This window comes from Lissotriton helveticus, chromosome 9, assembly GCF_964261635.1.
Source record: "Lissotriton helveticus chromosome 9, aLisHel1.1, whole genome shotgun sequence".
Classification (NCBI taxonomy): Eukaryota; Metazoa; Chordata; class Amphibia; order Caudata; family Salamandridae; genus Lissotriton; species Lissotriton helveticus.
Window position 1 is genome coordinate 174,549,892 of NC_136070.1, and position 19,299 is coordinate 174,569,190.

A 19,299-nucleotide genomic window follows, 5' to 3' on the forward strand; every position below is an offset into this window, starting at 1 on the left:
TGCCTGCGTGTCTCTCCATGCTCTAGGTCTGGAGCCCCCTCCCACTCTCCATCTATCCAGCCACTCTCAGGCTTCGTCAGGAGTTGAGAAGAACCTTCAGTTTCAACCTGTAGCTTTGCTGGAAAGAGCATAGAGTACTTCACTTCCCTTTCACACAAAGCCCTTTTAACTTCAAGAAAACTTTGTCTTTGAACTTTTACTGTAAAGTCCAGGAAGAAAGTGATTTTATTATTTTCATATGTCACTGGTGGGGGCGCTGCAGCCATCTGTAATATGACATCTGGATCGTGAAAATGTAATGTGTGGGATAGGATTGGCCTGGGGGTCGGGGCAAGCTTCGGCCTTCCACCCAGCACTCGCTGTGCCCTTTCAACAGAGAAATATTGGGAGAGACCATAGGGCTGCAATTTCTCTTTTTTTTAGGAACATGTCCTCCACAATTACGTTTGCTGTGAGTGCCTCTGCTCATTCAGGGACTCCAACAATTCATAAGTTGTTGTGTCGTAACCTGCCCTCATAATCGTTGTGTGTGGCCTCTAGGATTTTCCTTGTGGCTTGCAGTTCACTAGCTTGTTTCTTGAGAACTTCTGTGTCAGTCTGCAGACACACTGCTGTGTCTTCTACACCTTTGACTCTTATGTCCATATTTCGGAGGTCGGCTCTGATGAGTGAGACCTCAGTCCTTACGGAGTCTATCTGCGTTTCCAGTGAAGCACGCATTCCACTTATGGCTGCCATGATGCTGTGCAGTGTCAGGTCTTCCTTCTCAGGTGTCGGCTGGGTGAGGGACTGTATCAGGTCCTGAGAGCTTTCCGCAGTGTCCTGGCTCTTTTGGAGTGTGAACTTATCTAGCTTGGTTTGGTGGGAACTGCACATTCCTTTTCCACCCGTCATCCTGCGTGGTCAGCAAAAAGGATGGGGGAAGGCAGAATGTCAAAGGAAGGGCACCAAACCCACTTGGGTAATCACCGCCACCTGCCTGTGGTTATTCCAGATATTCCATGTGGTCTGTGGGGTTTTCCCCGGCGTAGTCAGAACTCCTCCCTAATGTCTCCCGTACCGTACCGAGCCACCAAAGGTCAGCAATCACATCAAGTCTCGGTCCTCATGGACTCCCGCCAAAGGCATAGATGTGGAGGTAGCCGCCAGCTCCCGATCAAGCGTTCTATCTGGAATCTGGGTGTTGGTATGCAGCATACTTAGTCGGTTTGGGCTGTTGTGTTGTGCCCTCGGATGTGCCCCTTCCCACCACTGGAAACAGAGGTCGTGTCAGACTAAGTCTTCCTCGGGGTCTGTCGTGAAGTAATAAGGACCCACCTCTCGATACCTCCAATTCCGAATGTAATAATTACACAGAATCTTGGAGTGATCAAGCGGGGGGGAAAAGGGAATTAGGAAGGGAACAGCAGGGAAGGAGATCTGAAAAGGAAAAGTTAAATAACAAATACTTCTGAGCTTAATGCTTGGCTATTGATGTTTAGAACCTATCTGGGATTTCGTAAATACAAGCCTCTTAACATATGATTCAAAGATTCCAAGAGGTTAACAGTAATTCAAAATCATTACCCAAACTCTTATTCACTTGTCTTTGTTTCATTCCTAGTTGTTGTGAATAGCGACTGATTCTTTCTTTCAAAGGAATAGAAACTCCCTTCAGTAAATTGACTCCTTTACCAAAGGTTTGAACAGAATACTCTATGAGTCTTTACCTCAAAACATCACAAAGTTATGTTTACATTCACTCCAGAAAATAACCTTTCGCAAAAATACTCAATACAGAATTGCGCCAAAATATTCAGTGATTAACATTTTCTTTGCGCGTCACGTTTAGCATTGCGCGCCACTTTAACAAGGAAAGTCATTGCCAGCAATGAAGAACATCTTAATGTGCAGAACAGCGTATGAGGAGATTAGGTCTTTGTGCAATCATGAAATCAAGTTGTGATTAGATTAATTTGTCTCTTTAAACATCAAAAAATTAACCTTAAAATAATTTGCGCAAAGAACAACGAGTTCTCCCCCCTACCTGTAGAGTACGACCTACTCTACTTTCTCTGAAGGTCCAAACTCTCTCTGGACTCGCGAAGGACACTTCTGGTCTGGAAGCTGCCAAAACGAAGGAAGCTGGAAGCTGCCACGCCCACCGGAACCTGCACCGAAAGCCTCCGGTGAATTCCTCTTCTTTAAATTCCAGGATCTGCAAATCAAAATCGGAGCAAGGGAAAACCACTGCTACCTCTTCAAAATACCCAGAATAGTGAGCGCAGAAGATTGGGCGCGGTCGCGTAAGTTAACGTGACAACGCCCAAACGAATGCTCACGCATGCGACCAGTCAGTGAAAGCTCACGCATTAGGCGGACGCTTTCAAAGTGCCGAATCTCACGCATTAGGCGGAGTAACAGCATACAGAGTATCAAAGAATAACAACTTACAGGCACAGTTTAACAACATCGTAGAGCAGGTGTACAAGCAGGTTTGACACATTGTAGCCACCAACGCCCTCCCAAGGACGACTGATGCATTTTGCCACACAGGGGCATCATCCGAGTGCAGAGTGGGGTGGGCCCTAGACCGCAAGCCACCCTAGCCCTGACAGTATTCCCCCCTCCCAGGAGCGGTCTAGGGCCCGGCTTCAAAGGATGGAGGAGGTGGAAACGTCGCAACAATCGAGGAGCATGAACGTTTTCAGCTGGCTCCCATGAATCATTCTCAGCTCCGTATCCCTTCCATGAAACAAGATACCACAACTTGGAGCCTCGAAGTTTGGAGTCCAATATGTCCTGCACCTCAAACTCCCAACTGCCATGAACCAAAATTGGCGCAGGACGGGGAGCCAAATTCTGACCAGGAGGTTTCAGAAGGGCGGTATGAAACACCGGATGAATTCGTAGGGTCCTGGGCAATAACAATTTGAATGTCACAGGATTAACCTGACGCAGTACTGGGTAAGGACCAATAAATTTAGGCTGGAACATACTCTTGTATTTAAAGTTCAAGTTCTTTGTGGACAGCCAAACCTTATCTCCAGGGACATATTTCGGACCTGAACGGTGCCTTTTATCATACTGTTCTTTATATTTTTCTTTGCTTTGTAGTAAGCGTTTGTGAATTTGCCGATGAATTGCCTGCATAAGCTGCACAGAGTCTCTCACTGCCGGCGCATCACTCACTTCCTTGGGTAGAGTTAACGGAATGGTGTTAGGTACATAACCATAAAGGGCCTCGAACGGAGAAGAACCTGTTGATGAATGAGGCGAGGTATTGTATGCGATTTCAGCAATCCAAAGCAAATCCAACCAAGATCTTTTGGAATCCGCAACATAACATCTCAAGTATTGCTTCAAAGTTTGGTTCAACCTTTCAGTTTGTCCGTCAGTTTGAGGATGATAACTAGTGGACATATTAGAAGAAATCTGTAAACTTCGACACCATTGTTGCCAAAACCTGGAGGAGAATTGAGAACCACGGTCTGAAAGTAAGACTGAAGGCAAACCATGCAACCGTACCACATTCTGCAGAAATAGTTGTGCTAATTGTCCAGCAGAAGGCAATTGTTTGCAAGCAATAAAATGTGCATACTTCGTTAAACTGTCAACAACCACCAAAATCACTGTATGCTGATTGACTGGTGGTAAATCAGTAATGAAGTCCAGAGAAATATGTTTCCATGGTTCAGTTGGTGTTGGCATTACTTGTAAAAAACCTTTTGGTTTAGTGTGATCAGTTTTAAACCTAGCACAGGTTTCACAATCTTTAGCCATTTTTAATACATCTTTTTGCAGCGTTGGCCACCAAAACATTTTTTGTATTTTCTCCACAGTCTTTCTGGAACCTGGATGTCCTGCCATGGGATGTGAATGCAACCAGTTGAACACTGTTTCTTGTAATTTCACGGATGGTAGATAAACTTGTTTTCCATGAAAAGGTATTCCTTCCTTGATAGTCTGGTTATTTTTTGGATTCAACCATAGTTTCCACTGAGAAGGAGGAAAACTTTCATGAATGTTCTCCAGGAATTGGTCTGCAGATAGTACGCTGATTACTTTGCCAGGATCAATTATAGATTGTGGTGTTCCTTCAAAGCGATGCAAAGAAGAGTCTTTTCTGGACAAGGCATCAGCTTTCTTATTGTCTTGGCCTGGACGAAAAGTTACTACAAAATCATATTCGGGAAAAAACATCATCCATCTTAACTGTCGTGGAGTTAACATTCTGGCTGAACTCATGAACTGTAAATTTCTATGATCCGTATACACCGTCACGGTGAATTTTGCGTTCATTACATAATGTCTCCATTCTTTAAAGGCTTCAAGTATGGCTAGTAGTTCTTTTTCCGCTATAATATAATTTTGTTCTGCTGGATTCAATTTTCGAGACATATATGCAACTGGATGCATCTGTCCGGAAGTGCGATGTCTTTGAGATAAGATGGCTGCAATTGCTACATCAGAAGCATCGGCTTCAACAATAAAAGGTTCTTCTACGTTGGGATGCATAAGAATCGGTGCTTCAGTAAAGGCTTTCTTCAACTTCTGGAATGCATTTTCGGCTTCAGGAGTCCATTCAAATTTCACTTTCTTCCTCAACAAACGTGTGATGGGGGCAACCACTGATGAGAAGTGATCAATGAAGCGACGATAAAAATTTGCAAATCCCAAGAAACATTGTATGTCTCGAACTGATTTTGGAGTAGGCCATTCAGCAACTGCTTTAATTTTTCTATCAGTCATTTTCATTCCAGTAGGAGTAAGAAGAACCCCCAAAAACTCAACTTCTCTAACATGAAAATCACATTTAGATAGTTTACAATACAAGTTGTGTGACTGGAGAGTGCTTAATACCTTTTTGACATGTCCTTCATGTTCCGCTTCTGAATTGGAATAAATCAAAATATCGTCTATATAGACGATAACGAAAAGATCCAAAAATTCCTTTAAGGCATCATTCAAGAAAAACTGAAAGGCAGCTGGCGCATTGCACAGACCAAATGGCATTACCAAATATTCAAATAGTCCGTATCGAGTCTTAAAAGCAGTCTTCCACTCATCTCCTTGTCTAATACGAACCAAATGGTAGGCCCCTCTAAGGTCCAGTTTAGTGTAGATTTCGGCCTTTTTAACTTGGTCCAACAGAACAGGAATGAGTGGCAATGGATATTTATTCTTGATTGTGATTTTATTCAAGGCCCTAAAGTCAATGCAAGTTCTTAATTCTCCATTAGCCTTTGGAATGAAGAATAACGGAGATGCTGCCGGGGACTTGGAAGGGCGGATGAAGCCATTTTCTAAGTATTGGTCAAGATACTCTCTTAAATGTTGATTCTCTTTTTCAGACAAGGCATATATTCGACAATTTGGGACACTAGAACCTGGCACGAGATCAATTTGACAGTCGTAGCTACGATGAGGTGGAAGGAGGGCTGCCTTTACTTCACTAAAATCCTCTGCGTATTCCTTATAAATTTTAGGTAGGACTGTCTCTTTCTCTTCAGCAGTGGCTAATTGACTTATGGTTGGTTTAGAAGTTTTTAAACAAGTAGAATGGCAATAATCAGACAGGAAATTCAGTTCTCTCTTCTGCCAATCGATAAATGGATTGTGTAAACAAAGCCAAGGCATCCCGAGGATAAAGCCATATTGAGGTGCTTGGATAACATCAAACTGAATCTCTTCTTTATGTAATTGTTGCTTAACATCTTCACAGTACATAGTCACTTTAGTAGTTTGCATGGTTACTGGACCTCCAGCTAGTATTTTCCCATCTACTGCTTGAACAATCTCTGGAGTTTCCTTTTGCTCACAGATTATACGTAGGCGTTGAGCAGTTTCTAAATCCACAAAATTACCTGTTGCTCCAGAATCAACTAGAACCTCTATTTGGCACGTTTCACGAGTTAACCGAATTTGGACAGCTAATCTGAAATGTGCTTTGTAGTTGGACACACATGAATTGACTGAAGGGAAGGCAATGGTTCCCAAGAGATCTCCCTTAAAACATCTTGGGCAAGTTAGTTTTCCGACTTTTGATCAGTTTTTTCTAATGCTGCTGTCTTACAGGCATTTGGAAACTTGCCTTTTGGTTTTGTCAAACAATCCTTCACAAAATGACCTTTGCGACCACAATAAAGGCATTGTCCATTTTGGGCCTATTGTCTTTTTCTTCTTTTGATAAAGGTTGCCTTAGAGTCCCGATTTCCATTGGCTCAGAACTTGATTCGGAATGTGCGAATTGGGGTCTGGATTTAGTTTCCGTTCTCCAATTAGGTTTATCAATTCTTTTCTTATCTGATCTTCGTTCAGAGAGTCTATGATCTAAACGTAGGGTTAGATTAATCAATTCAGAACAAACTGTTGGTTGCGGGTCAATTTGCGCCAAAACATCTTTTAGATCGTCTTTTAACCCTTGATAGAAAAGAGCCGCTCTCTTTTCCTCTGGCCAATAAGTTTCAGCGATTAATCTGTTAAAATGTGACAAATAAGTAACAAGATCCTTGTTTCCTTGTTTTAACTGAAGTAGTTCTCGATCTGCAGATAAAGTCACTGTACGTCGATCAAAGACTTTTTCAAATTCCTCTACAAAGCGTTTCCAATTATATAACAAGGTATCATCTTGTCTAACCAAAGGAACTGCCCAGTTTGCTGCATCTCCAGTTAAATAAGAAATTAAAAACGCTATTCTGGACTGAGGGGTTGGAAACGCAGCTGGTCTACAAGCAAAATGCAGTTCTATTTGAGTCAAAAAGATTTGTACCTTGGAAGAATCCCCAGAAAAACGTTCGGGAGCTGCTAGAGGGATCTGGGGAGGAACAGTAACTGCTATGTTCGTAGCTGCCCTACCAGCACCAGTGTCTTGAACATCTTCTGGAAGAGGAGTTTTCTGCAGTTGAATATTGTCTACTTTAGCAGCTAATACAGTGGTTACATTCATGGTTTCTTTTAAGTCTGCTTGCATACGCACAATGGCCGACATTAAATCATTGATGGTAGTCATTATGACTTCACGATCAGACCGGGAGGAAAATAATTCGTGGGCTCACTATTCTGTCAGACGAAGTCTTCCTCGGGGTCTGTCGTGAAGTAATAAGGACCCACCTCTCGATACCTCCAATTCCGAATGTAATAATTACACAGAATCTTGGAGTGATCAAGCGGGGGGGAAAAGGGAATTAGGAAGGGAATAGCAGGGAAGGAGATCTGAAAAGGAAAAGTTAAATAACAAATACTTCTGAGCTTAATGCTTGGCTATTGATATTTAGAACCTATCTGGGATTTCGTAAATACAAGCCTCTTAACATATGATTCAAAGATTCCAAGAGGTTAACAGTAATTCAAAATCATTACCCAAACTCTTATTCACTTGTCTTTGTTTCATTCCTAGTTGTTGTGAATAGCGACTGATTCTTTCTTTCAAAGGAATAGAAACTCCCTTCAGTAAATTGACTCCTTTACCAAAGGTTTGAACAGAATACTCTATGAGTCTTTACCTCAAAACATCACAAAGTTATGTTTACATTCACTCCAGAAAATAACCTTTCGCAAAAATACTCAATACAGAATTGCGCCAAAATATTCAGTGATTAACATTTTCTTTGCGCGTCACGTTTATCATTGCGCGCCACTTTAACAAGGAAAGTCATTGCCAGCAATGAAGAACATCTTAATGTGCAGAACAGCGTATGAGGAGATTAGGTCTTTGTGTAATCAAGAAATCAAGTTGTGATTAGATTAATTTGTCTCTTTAAACATCAAAAAATTAACCTTAAAATAATTTGCGCAAAGAACAACGAGTTCTCCCCCCTACCTGTAGAGTACGACCTACTCTTCTGGTCTGGAAGCTGCCAAAACGAAGGAAGCTGGAAGCTGCCACGCCCACCGGAACCTGCACCGAAAGCCTCCGGTGAATTCCTCTTCTTTAAATTCCAGGATCTGCAAATCAAAACCGGAGCAAGGGAAAACCACTGCTACCTCTTCAAAATACCCAGAATAGTGAGCGCAGAAGATCGGGCGCGGTCGCGTAAGTTAACGTGACAACGCCCAAACGAATGCTCACGCATGCGACCAGTCAGTGAAAGCTCACGCATTAGGCGGACGCTTTCAAAGTGCCGAATCTCACGCATTAGGCGGAGTAACAGCATACAGAGTATCAAAGAATAACAACTTACAGGCACAGTTTAACAACATCGTAGAGCAGGTGTACAAGCAGGTTTGACACATTGTAGCCACCAACGCCCTCCCAAGGACGACTGATGCATTTTGCCACACAGGGGCATCATCCGAGTGCAGAGTGGGGCGGGCCCTAGACCGCAAGCCACCCTAGCCCTCACAGGTCGCCTCCTCACTGGCACTGCCACTGCCCCCTCCCGGGCAGTACGCACTGTCTTTTCATTGGCCTTCAACCAGGCAATGGCGGGGCTGCGGCCAAGCACTTTCCCTGCAGGATTGGGGGCTAAAACATAAAAAGGTCAGTTTGGGCCCATAGCCGGGCAGAGAGAGTTTTTTTCAAAAACCTTTATTGATAAGAAATAGATCACAACACAGTACATGTTATTAGTGCAATGCAAATACAATCACTTTTCCAGAAACACCCTACAGTATACAACGGAAAATTAAAGGAGTGCTGGGCTAGAAAGGCACAATAGTTGGCCAAATCATGTAAGTGGACTTTGGGACGGAATGTAGGGTGCACGTGAGGGACAGTGGGTGCGGTGTAGGAGGGTCAGCAGAGGTGCTACATTCAACATGTAGCCTGTCCGGGACTGGGGACCCCGATGGCGAGATGTCTGGTGTGGCTAGGCGCTGTAGGTAAGAAATAAGGGGGCGGGGCTAGATGTCAGGAGGTCTACTGGCTGTCAGCATTAAATCCCAAAATTCACTAAGAAGTGTCTGACAATGTGCCGAATCATCCAGCCAGTTTACGCCCCCAGTGAATGGATACCCTTCGTTTTGCCAGAACTAGGAGCATGGCAGTGAGTTTGCGGCTCGCATCCGAGATGTTCTGTACATCCCCTAAAGGGCATACCAGGGGGTCAGGCTTGATGCGGTCAAGTGTGCTGTCGCTAATAGCTGCGCATACGTCCCACCATTAAGCAGAGACTTTGGGACACAGCAAGTGGATAAAGTCCACGTCAGAGGCTGAGCACCGCACGCACTTTTCGCTTTCAAGCAGTCTCATCTTGTGTAATGTAGCAGGTGAACGATAAAGCCTATGCAAGTATTTGAAATGTATGAGCCGCAAACGATAATTTGGAGATAGGCGTGTGGTCTGCTTGCAGCAGTATAATCATACCTCTCTGGGAAGGTCCCTACCCAACTCCACTGTCCATGCAGTACAGGCTCGTTCAGTGTCAGTAGGCGAGGCGGCTAACGTAAGGGCATAGAGTTTGGTGACCAGCTTACGCGGGGAGCCAGAGGAGTGGACCAGTTCGAGTGCAGGATGCGCAGGGGGGGCCTGTGGGATGGTGGGATTAGCCTCCTTACAAGTCGCTCTAATCTGAAAGTATAGCAGCCGGTCTATTGGGCCGACATTGTCAGGAAGGGCAAGGAACGTGTTGTCTGGATGAATGTGCGCTATGGTGGTGAGTCCAAGGAGGAAGGAGGGCAGCACGTTGCGCCATGCCAGCAGTCTGTAGCGGGAGAAAGAAGGATTGCTGGCTAGGGTCATGGAGGGAGCAAATAGTATGCTAGCACCAATGTACTTTTGAAGCCCGTCCTAGGCCCACCGTAAGCACTCAACCGTGTCAATCTCGCCAAGAGGGGGTTATGGAGGAATGAAAAGCGTGGTCTTGAGGGGCCATGGGGCAGCGAGGTCCGCCTCAACCGCAACATGAGGTTGGAAAGGCGTGGGGTACAGCCAGAAGTGAAGGAAGCTGGCCTGGGCGCTTAGTGCGTATAACTTCTGGGGCGCCGATCCTGCTGCGGGACAAGGGGAGCGTGAGAATATTGTACGCAATTCTAGGCTGTCGACCCGCCCATACCAATGTTATAATATGAGAGCTCAGTTTACGAAAAAAATGTGATGTAAGAAGGACAGGGACGTTCAAAAAGAGGTAAAGGAATTTCGAGAGCACCACCATCTTTGCAATGGCAATGCGCCCTGCCAGCGATAGGGGGAGAGTTTGTGGGCAGTGAGAGTTATCGCATATAGACCAGGCCCTCGTAGCCAAACGGCCGCCCGTCTAATCGGCGGCAGGTCTCCTGTCACTATTTTAATTAGTACTGGGGAGGGCAGAAGCGTGAGCCAGAGTTTATCGTAAGTGTTCCCAGGGGCCTATGCACGCTCACCTTCTATCCGCTGCATCACAGACCTGCCATTCTGCGTCAGTCTTCGGGGCTGACCGGCCTTCGTTGGCTGCCGCAGAATGTTCTGCCATCGGGGGCTGCCCCACTCTCTTCTCGACAAATACAATAGAAGCATTCCACTTCTTCCGGACGCACAGCAAACTACGTGAAGAATTTCCACAATGTATTCCATAGTTTATGAAAATTCCTTAATCTTTATTCCATTGATTCCAAACAGTTTGTCCATTTTTTCTCTATTTTTTCACTTTCAACTCCTGCCACATGTGAGGCGGTATTTTGTACACTGATCCTTCTTTTGAATCGGATATGCCCATCCAGGCCTTTTTCCGAGACATGGTGCGTACAACAATCATCAATAGTGGATATCATAGACCCAATGCATTTCAGGCTCTAGGTAGCCTTTCTTCAGGGGTTCACTAAAACAATAAAATATTCACTTTAGTATATTTGAACACATTAATACATAGCAAGTTAGTATAAAATGCCTGTTTTTCAAGACTTAATGCCTCTATTTGATGTGAATACTTCAAACTGACGTATTCCCTCTACGCGCGCTGTTTTGCGCATAAGCACATCGTGTACTATAACTCCTTCCCCCATAATATTCGTCCTCCCTTTCACCCGCTTTTCATAATTCGCTCCTAACCCAACTCTAAATGCGGTCTAGTAATCCAATGCCTTCCCTAAAACGAAGTCCTCCGTACCGTAATAAAACTGCCTCATTTTCTTTCTCCTTGGCGTTTCTGCTTCTCACACGCGCCATTGCTGAAACCTTTCATGCTAATCCTCCCTTCCTCTGAATATATGGCTGACTCCTCCCATCTGCTCTCATCCAATTACTAAACGATCTCCCTGCATCTACTGGCCTACATATCCCATCCGCCACTTAGAAAGCGCTCATGCAAACCATTACTTTCCCTCCGTCATAGCTACCATTTACTGTGCCCCGCCCACCCTTTGCTGTTATCTACTACGTCAGTTTCAAGTGTATTTGCCTCGTATTCATTATTAAACATACTGTCCACATAATGAGTTCAAAAGCGCTTATTCGGCGCAAATCCATTGCCATTTAAAATAACAGTGTAAACATTTCCGTTGTTTCAAATGATTAGAATGTTCTTGCCGTGACACATGTGGCTTTTTCCATTTCATCTCTCTTTTTATGAATAAACATAATCCATGGGTGCAACATGGCTGCAGGGCAGTCAATTTAAAGTACACAACATGGGGTTGCCATGAGCACACCTTTCTCGTACTGTGTTCTGTTTTCATATTTAAACCCAATGTTTGTCCTTAAGCGTGCAGCCTCGGTCACGTGGCCTGCCTGGTTGCCTCGTGTAAAACATTACAACAAATACAATAGAAGCATTCCACTTCTTCCGGACGCACAGCAAACTACGTGAAGAATTTCCACAATGTATTCCATAGTTTATCAAAATTCCTTAATCTTTATTCCATTGATTCCAAACAGTTTGTCCATTTTTTCTCTATTTTTTCACTTTCAACTCCTGCCACATGTGAGGCGGTATTTTGTACACTGATCCTTCTTTTGAATCGGATATGCCCATCCAGGCCACTCTCTTCTCGGCCCTACAACCTCCAACCTGCATGTCTCTCCACTGCAGAACGGGGGATGCCGATTTCCAGCCAAGTCGCCCAGCCCACTGCTTCAATGCCAAGTGGCGCCTCCGACAGCCACAGCTGCTGGGCAAAGGAAGGGGACGCCGAGCTCTGGGCTGCACCTCCTTGCACAGCCATGGGGCCTTCTCTCTGTCGTCCTCTTGTACCGTGAACCGCCACTCCAGGCCCTGGCCGCATCTCGTGAGCAGGCCTCACCTCGTAACTCGCCCTGCAGAGGGATTTGGGCTATGGGCAGCAGGAGCCTCTCTAGTGAGCGGTCATCTTCCTCAGCGGCTGGCAACACCCTCCCACTCTAAAAGCATTTAGATATTTTTGCATCAATGTGGAGATGAGCCTTCTGTAACTTTGCGAGAATCGATTGAAGGTGGTGTAAATGCTCTTCCCTGCTTTTACTATATACAACAATATCATCTAGGTAAACAGTGAGTAACCCCGGTGGTGTTGTAATAGAGAATTATGAGCCTCTGAAAGGTGACTGGGGCACTATGAAGGCCAAAAAGGAGTACAGTAAATTGATAAAAGCAATGATGAGTAGCAAAGGCTGTTTTCTCTTGGTCAGAAGGATTTAAAGGAACCTGCCAATAGTCTTTTGTTTAGTCTATGGTGGTGATATAGTGTGCCTCACCTAATCTCTCAGTGAATTCATTGACCCTCTGCAAGGGATCCCCATCTAGCTTAGAGGCTTTGTTAACAGCTCTAAAGTCAATGCAAAAACACAGACTTCCTTCTGGATTCTGTAACAGCACTATTGGGGAACACCAATTACTAGTGGAGAGAACGATAACCCTCATGTCCCACTTCTGTTCAATATCTGCCTGGAGTGCTTGCGACAGGCCTCCAGCACTCGGTAGGGTCATTTTCTTTACTATCTTATAGGTACCTTGCCATTCCGTTTTCATCTGAGTGCTGGAAGATGGTAATAGGACTAGAACCCAGCCACCTATGTTGTATTCTGTCCACTTCTTTCCCCTATCATAGAATTATTTCTGTTTTTTTCTGACTCTTCCAGAACCTCATGAGGCAGAGTCTACAATTTCCCCAGACGGGACTTCAATTGTGTTGTATAGTCAAGGAGTGAACCTGTTTCATCTTCAGTATCTTTTTCCCACACCTCCTTTGTAATTTCTAGGAGACTACGAGACAGCCCGCGGAAAAACAATTCAAAAAGGGAGAATTCGGGCTACTTTGTACCTTGGCTACGGAAGACAAAAATGGCCAAAGGCAGTAATTGATCACATCGTATTGTTTACCATCCACAGACAGTATCTTCTTAAGGTTTAGTTTGAGACTACCATTATATTGTTCAACCAAACCATCTGTCTGGGCATGATATACAGATATTCTTAAGTGCTTCACTTCCAACTGCCTACATAAAACAAAAGGAGTACCCTGGTCAGTGAGAATTTCAGGCGGGAATCTAATGCGAAAGAGCACTCCTATCAGGTGCTGAGCAATGGATTTGGTGGTAATGGCCCTTATTGGTACAGCTGAGGGGTAACGTGTTACATAATCCATTAGAACTAACACATGTTGGTACCCTCTAGCCGTGAGAGGTAGGGGTGCCATGAGATCCATGCCAACTTGATCAAATGGTGTCCTTATAATAGGCATGGTTTGTAAATGCACTCGGGGAGGTTGGTATGGATTTTTCTTTTGACATACGTCACATTCCTGGCAATATTGTTTGATTTGTGCATAGATGCCAGCCAAATAAAAGTGTTTTAAGATGGTTTGGCTGTTTTTTCTAATCCATTGTGACCAGCTAGCAGGTGGAATGTGCTACGCAAACAAATGATGGACAGAATGCTGAATAAATCATGCATTCACCCCGAGTCAAGAGATCTGGGTTAAATCCATCGTTTTTCTGCTCCCCATGCCACCCCAGTTTAGACCCAGCCATATGCAAATCAGTCTTGACCCTGTGCCTTAAGGGAACAGTCCAGACCGAACTGCCAAGCCAGGTCCTTCCTGGACCGGAAACAAGCATCCTGGGACCGGTTTCTGGGTATTACCCTTCATCAGCCAGGCTAGCTAGAGTCCAGTGGCACAGTGAGCAAGGGACCCACGTCTGGGCATACCCATCCCACTTTGGGTGAAAAGAGCTACGAAAGCAAATGATGGATGCAATGCTGAATAAATCATGCATTCACATCTAGTCAAGACTTCTAGGTTAAATCCATCATTCTTCTGCTCACCATGCCACCCCAGTTTAGACCCAGCTGTATGCAAATCAGTCTTGACCCTATGCCTCATGGGAACATTCCAGACCGAACTGCATTGCTAGGTCCTCCATGAACCGGAAACAAGCATCCTGGGGCTGGTTTCTGGGTATTACCCTTCATCAGCCAGGCTAGCTTGAATCCAGTAGCACAGTCCGCAAGGGACCCACGCCTGGGCATACCCATCCCAATTAGGGTGAAAAGTGCTATGCAAACAAGCAGGTGGGATTGGACAAAGAACAGCACCAGATTTCTAAACTCCAGGGGTACAAGTAGCTGAGGTTTCTCATTCAATTTTCCAACCCGCTATAACAACCCCTTCCGTATACTAAAAGGGGGGGAATGTTGGATTGAGGTAATCCTGACTTCCTTGAGCGGCCTGCCAGGTGTTCTGTAAAGAGGCATAATTTAATTGAGCTATCCTGAACCACCTATCTAGAGTCCAGGTCTCTGGTTTCAGAAATTCTGCCTCTTTGTTCTCCACTATAAGGACTCCCCTTCCTTGTATTGTTATTCTGGTTCTTAGGATTATCTTTTCAGGTAGGGTGGTGAGTACCCTGAACCCTACCAGACTTTTCTGTTCTGATTGGTTTGTTAGAACGAGTCGTGCTGCTGGGTGGGTTTTTGTATCTCCATGTACACAACGGATGCCCACATATTTATAAGGAATAATTTGAGGCAATTGAATTAGGTCCTCTTTAACAACCCATTGTCAGCACCTTGAGTCCAAGAAGGCGGTTACCCACTTGTCATTAATACATAGTCTCACATAATAGCTAGGTCCTATCTCTTCTGCATACATTATGGATTGAGGAGCACAACTAATGTCCATGGGTTCCTTTTCTTGTTTTTCAGCTCTCTTTTTACAAAACCGTATAAGGATTAGTGTCCTAGTATGTTATCCTGTTCTTAGAGGGCTCGAGCACTCCTTCATAGAGTTTCCTTCCACTCCTAGGACCAACAGGTGTGGTAGTTTTGGTCGTCTATTTTTTTTTAATTCTTTTTTATTGATTTTCATCAAAATGAACATAGTATAACCAATCCATAAAAATTAGGCCAGTACACTTCCGCATTTATCATTCATGTGCGAATGTTACAACTGTATAATATAAGATAGAGTCGATCCAGGTTACAGGACAACATTTGCGATCAACATGGAGCCAGGGATACATACCTCGCTACTTACAACATTACATTCATGTCTTTATCCTGCAAAAAAGCGGTAAGATACCTCCAAAAGTCTTTTGGACGTGATCTGATTGGTAGTTCCTCTTCGTACGTTAGTAGTCTGTCCCTGCAACCAGTCATGTCCCTTATCCATTGTTTAGTGCTAGGAGTCTTCGTGCGACACCAACATTGAGATATTTGACGTTTAGCTACAAGAAGTGCAATTACACAAAATTTACGTTTCTCTGCTTTCACAGTGGACAGCAGTCCTAGTAAACATGTTTTTATAGAACATTCAATTTCCACTCCCACCATCTCTTTCAGCATAGCTGTGATTTTCTCCCAGTAGTCCCGTATTTGTACACAATGCCAAGCTAGGTGAATAAAGTCAGCCTCCGGTGACCCGCATCTTTTGCATTGTGCATCCTCCCGTAGCCCATGTTTATGGAGTCTCACTGGAGTGTGATATGTCTGGTGGATGTATTTGAAGGGTAGGATACGCAAGTTGCCATTCGGCGTGAGAAACTTAATTAACGCACAAGTGTTGTGCCATTCTGATTCGGTTAACTGGTCCCTGAGCACCTCGTTCCACCTCGCCATTGCTCTAGCAGTGTTGTATGGGATTTCATTTTGGGCTACCACATACAAGCGCAAAACTAAGTGTGTGGTATTGGAGGATGTTAATATCAGTTGTAGCGTATTTAAGCATGCTGGTTCCGCAGGGTAGTCTGGATATAAGTTCCGAATAGCTCTTTGCAGCCTATAATATGTGTACCGAAATAGCATGGTTTGATTACTTATGTATGATAGTTCTTCCAATGTGCAGAACCGTCCGTCGTGATATAGATCACCAAATGTGTCAATCCCTACCTATGTTAGGAGACCCATTCCTACCTTCTCCCTAGTAACCGACAACTCAGGGTGATAATGTAGCGGCATTGCCGGGGCATAAAGCGTTAACTTATGAGCCAGTTGTCCTAGTTTTCTCCAAGCATGTGCGATTGCGCCAATAGTGTTTATGTCCTCAGGGTGTAGGGGCGGTCTTTTGTGAGTGAGTTTAGCTGTTAACGGAGTCGGTAGTGCATCCCCCTCTTCCACTGCAGTGTGCGTTAAGTAAGGTATTTTGTGGAACCAGTATGCTGCATATTGTGCTTGTGTACACAGATAATACAGGAATAAGTCCGGGACACAGTATCCTCCCCTCTCGTAGGGGTAATGTCAACGTTCTGAATTCTATACGTGCTTGTTTGCCTGCCCAGATTAGTTTCAGGACTAGGGACTTAATGTTTTTAAAAACTACGCTTGGAGGTGGGATGGGGATGTTATTAAACAAGTAAAGGAATTTAGGTAGGATGTTCATTTTCACAATCGCAATCCGATCTGCCAAAGAGAGCGGTAACTGTATCCACCTGTTGATCTTCTCCTCTAGTTTGGCTATCACTCTCCCATAATTTGTGCGTATGACCTCCTCCGGTTTTCTGCTATACCATAACCCTAAGTATGCAGTCAGTCTGCCAATCCAGAGGGAATTCCGTAGCGTGTGGTTTGGTGGTGTCAGTCAGTGGGATAATTGAAGACTTATTCCAATTTATCTGCAATCCAGAGTGCCGCCCGAATTTTATGTACTCCCTTAATAACGGATCTAAATTTTGTTCTGGATTGCGGACATACAGAAGCATATCATCCGTATATAATGATATGTGCAACGGGCGTCCCGGGAAGTGCAAGGCGGAATGATTGTGCGTTTGCCTGATAATGCAGGCTAACGGTTCCAGAGCTAACGCGAAGAGCAGGGGCGAAAGTGGGCATCCCTGTCGTGTGCCTCGCTAAATAGGGAAGGAGTTCGAAATATATCCATTCACACGCACCCTTGCTACTGGGTTTGTGTATAATAGTTTCACCCACTGTATGAATATCGAGGGGAATCCCATTCGCTCCAAGATTGTGAGGAGATAGGTCCATTCTATTGAATCAAAAGCCTTGGCGGCATCCAACATTACCGCCGCGGCCTTAAATGTTTGGCGTTAAATAGTGAGACAGGGCAAAAAGTGTTCTGGTGTTATGAGATGTGGCCCTCGAGGGTATGAAACCTGCTTGATCCGGCAGAACCAGGTTTGCCATAAGTGGTTGAAACCGGACAGCCAGAAGTTTAGCCAGTATTTTAGAGTCAACGTTGATTAGTGACAGTGGTCTGTATGACTCGCATATTTCAGGGTCTTTATTGGGCTTCAGGAGGGTGATGATTATCGCCTCCCGCAGTGACTGTGGTAGGATAGTTTGATCGAAGGCATTGCCATACATTGCAACTAAATGGGGGGCGAGAACATCAGCATACGTTTTATAGAATTCGCAAGTAAACCCGTCGGGGCCCGGGGCCTTCCCATTAGGTAGTGTTCGAATATTATCTGTAACTTCCTCCACCGTCATTGGTTGCGACAAGCATTCCCGTTGATTGTCCGACAACCAAGCAATGGTCACATCATTCAGGTAGCTAAATATTTCCTCTGGTGGTGCTGTCTGTTTGGATTCATATAACTCGCCATAGTTATGTACGAAACCGCGCAGGATACCCTCTGTGTGCGTGATCAGTGTGCCTCCTTCGTCTCTTATTTGTAAAATGGTTTGAGGGCCTTTCCCTTCGCAAATCCTTGCCGCTAAAATTTTGCCTGGCCTGCCCCCTTCCCCAAATTGTCTGGCAGCTGGTCTTTTGGAGACATATTTGAGCTCATCCATTACGTGCGTTTGGTGTTCTTTGTGTACCTGTCTTAGTTCCCCCAATTGAGCCGTGTTTAGTGTACGTTCATATTCAGGTTCTAGTTATTACATGCGGGTTTCACATCTAGTAATCTGACCCCTGATATCCCTCTGAATTCCTACTGTGGTACTTATACATACCCCTCTCAATGTTGCTTTAAATGCCTCCCAAAGAGTGCCTGGATCGTCTACTGTTGCTATAGTGATAAGAAAGTAATCGTTTATGGCTTTGGCTATGACGTCTGCATATATCGTGTCCGTGAGTGCTTTGGAATTAAATCTCCAGCTAAAAGGAGGGGGGGTGTATTGTGGTATTTGGAGTACTAACAGGATCGGATTGTGATCAGAGAGGGTTCTAGTTAGTGTTTTCAGTGTCTGTGCCCATAATAAAACATTGTTTGATCCCAACCAATAATCTATACGTGACCAGCTTCCATGCGCCACATTAACGTGCGTCGCCCCTGTTATGTCTGAATTTCTGGCTCTCAGAGATCCCTAAGCGAGAGCTCCTCCATGATATTCAAGATTTTTGCCCTGGCCTTCCTATGTGGTTCCGTGGAAGCTGTCGATCGGTCCAGCGAATCACACATGGCAACATTAAAATCCCCACCCCATATAATGTTTGTGTCAGTGAAATATTGCATATGATTCCAAAGTTCCTGGAAAAATTCAGGGGAGTCTACGTTGGGACCATATACGTTTGCCAGTGTCACTCTTTGTCCTCTCAATATCCCTGACACGATAATATATCTCCCATTGGAATCTAGTATCGTTTGATTTATTTTACAATGTACACCTTTTCTGACTAACGTCATCACCCCCCTGGAATATGAGGAATAGTTAGCAGCATGTGTGGACTCCGCCCATCTTGCCCCAAGGTTCTTGTGCGTAGTCGGTGCTATGTGTGTTTCTTGGAGGAAGGCTATATCTATGTCACATCTATCGAGACATGCAAATATCTGCCGAATTTTCTTTGGATTCGTGAACCCCCGCACATTCCACGTGAGGAGGTTCAGATTCTTCTTACCCGCAGCGCCCTTTCCCTGCTGTATCAGACATATATGGGCTTTGCCCTTGTAACCATGCCCCAACTATGTCTATCATCCTGTCCCCACTCGACCCTCTGCACAGCAACCGGATCACAACATGAATATCAGCAATGCATCTTAAATGTCCTGGCTCATTCATAAGAACTAAACCCCAACTCCACCCAATCCCA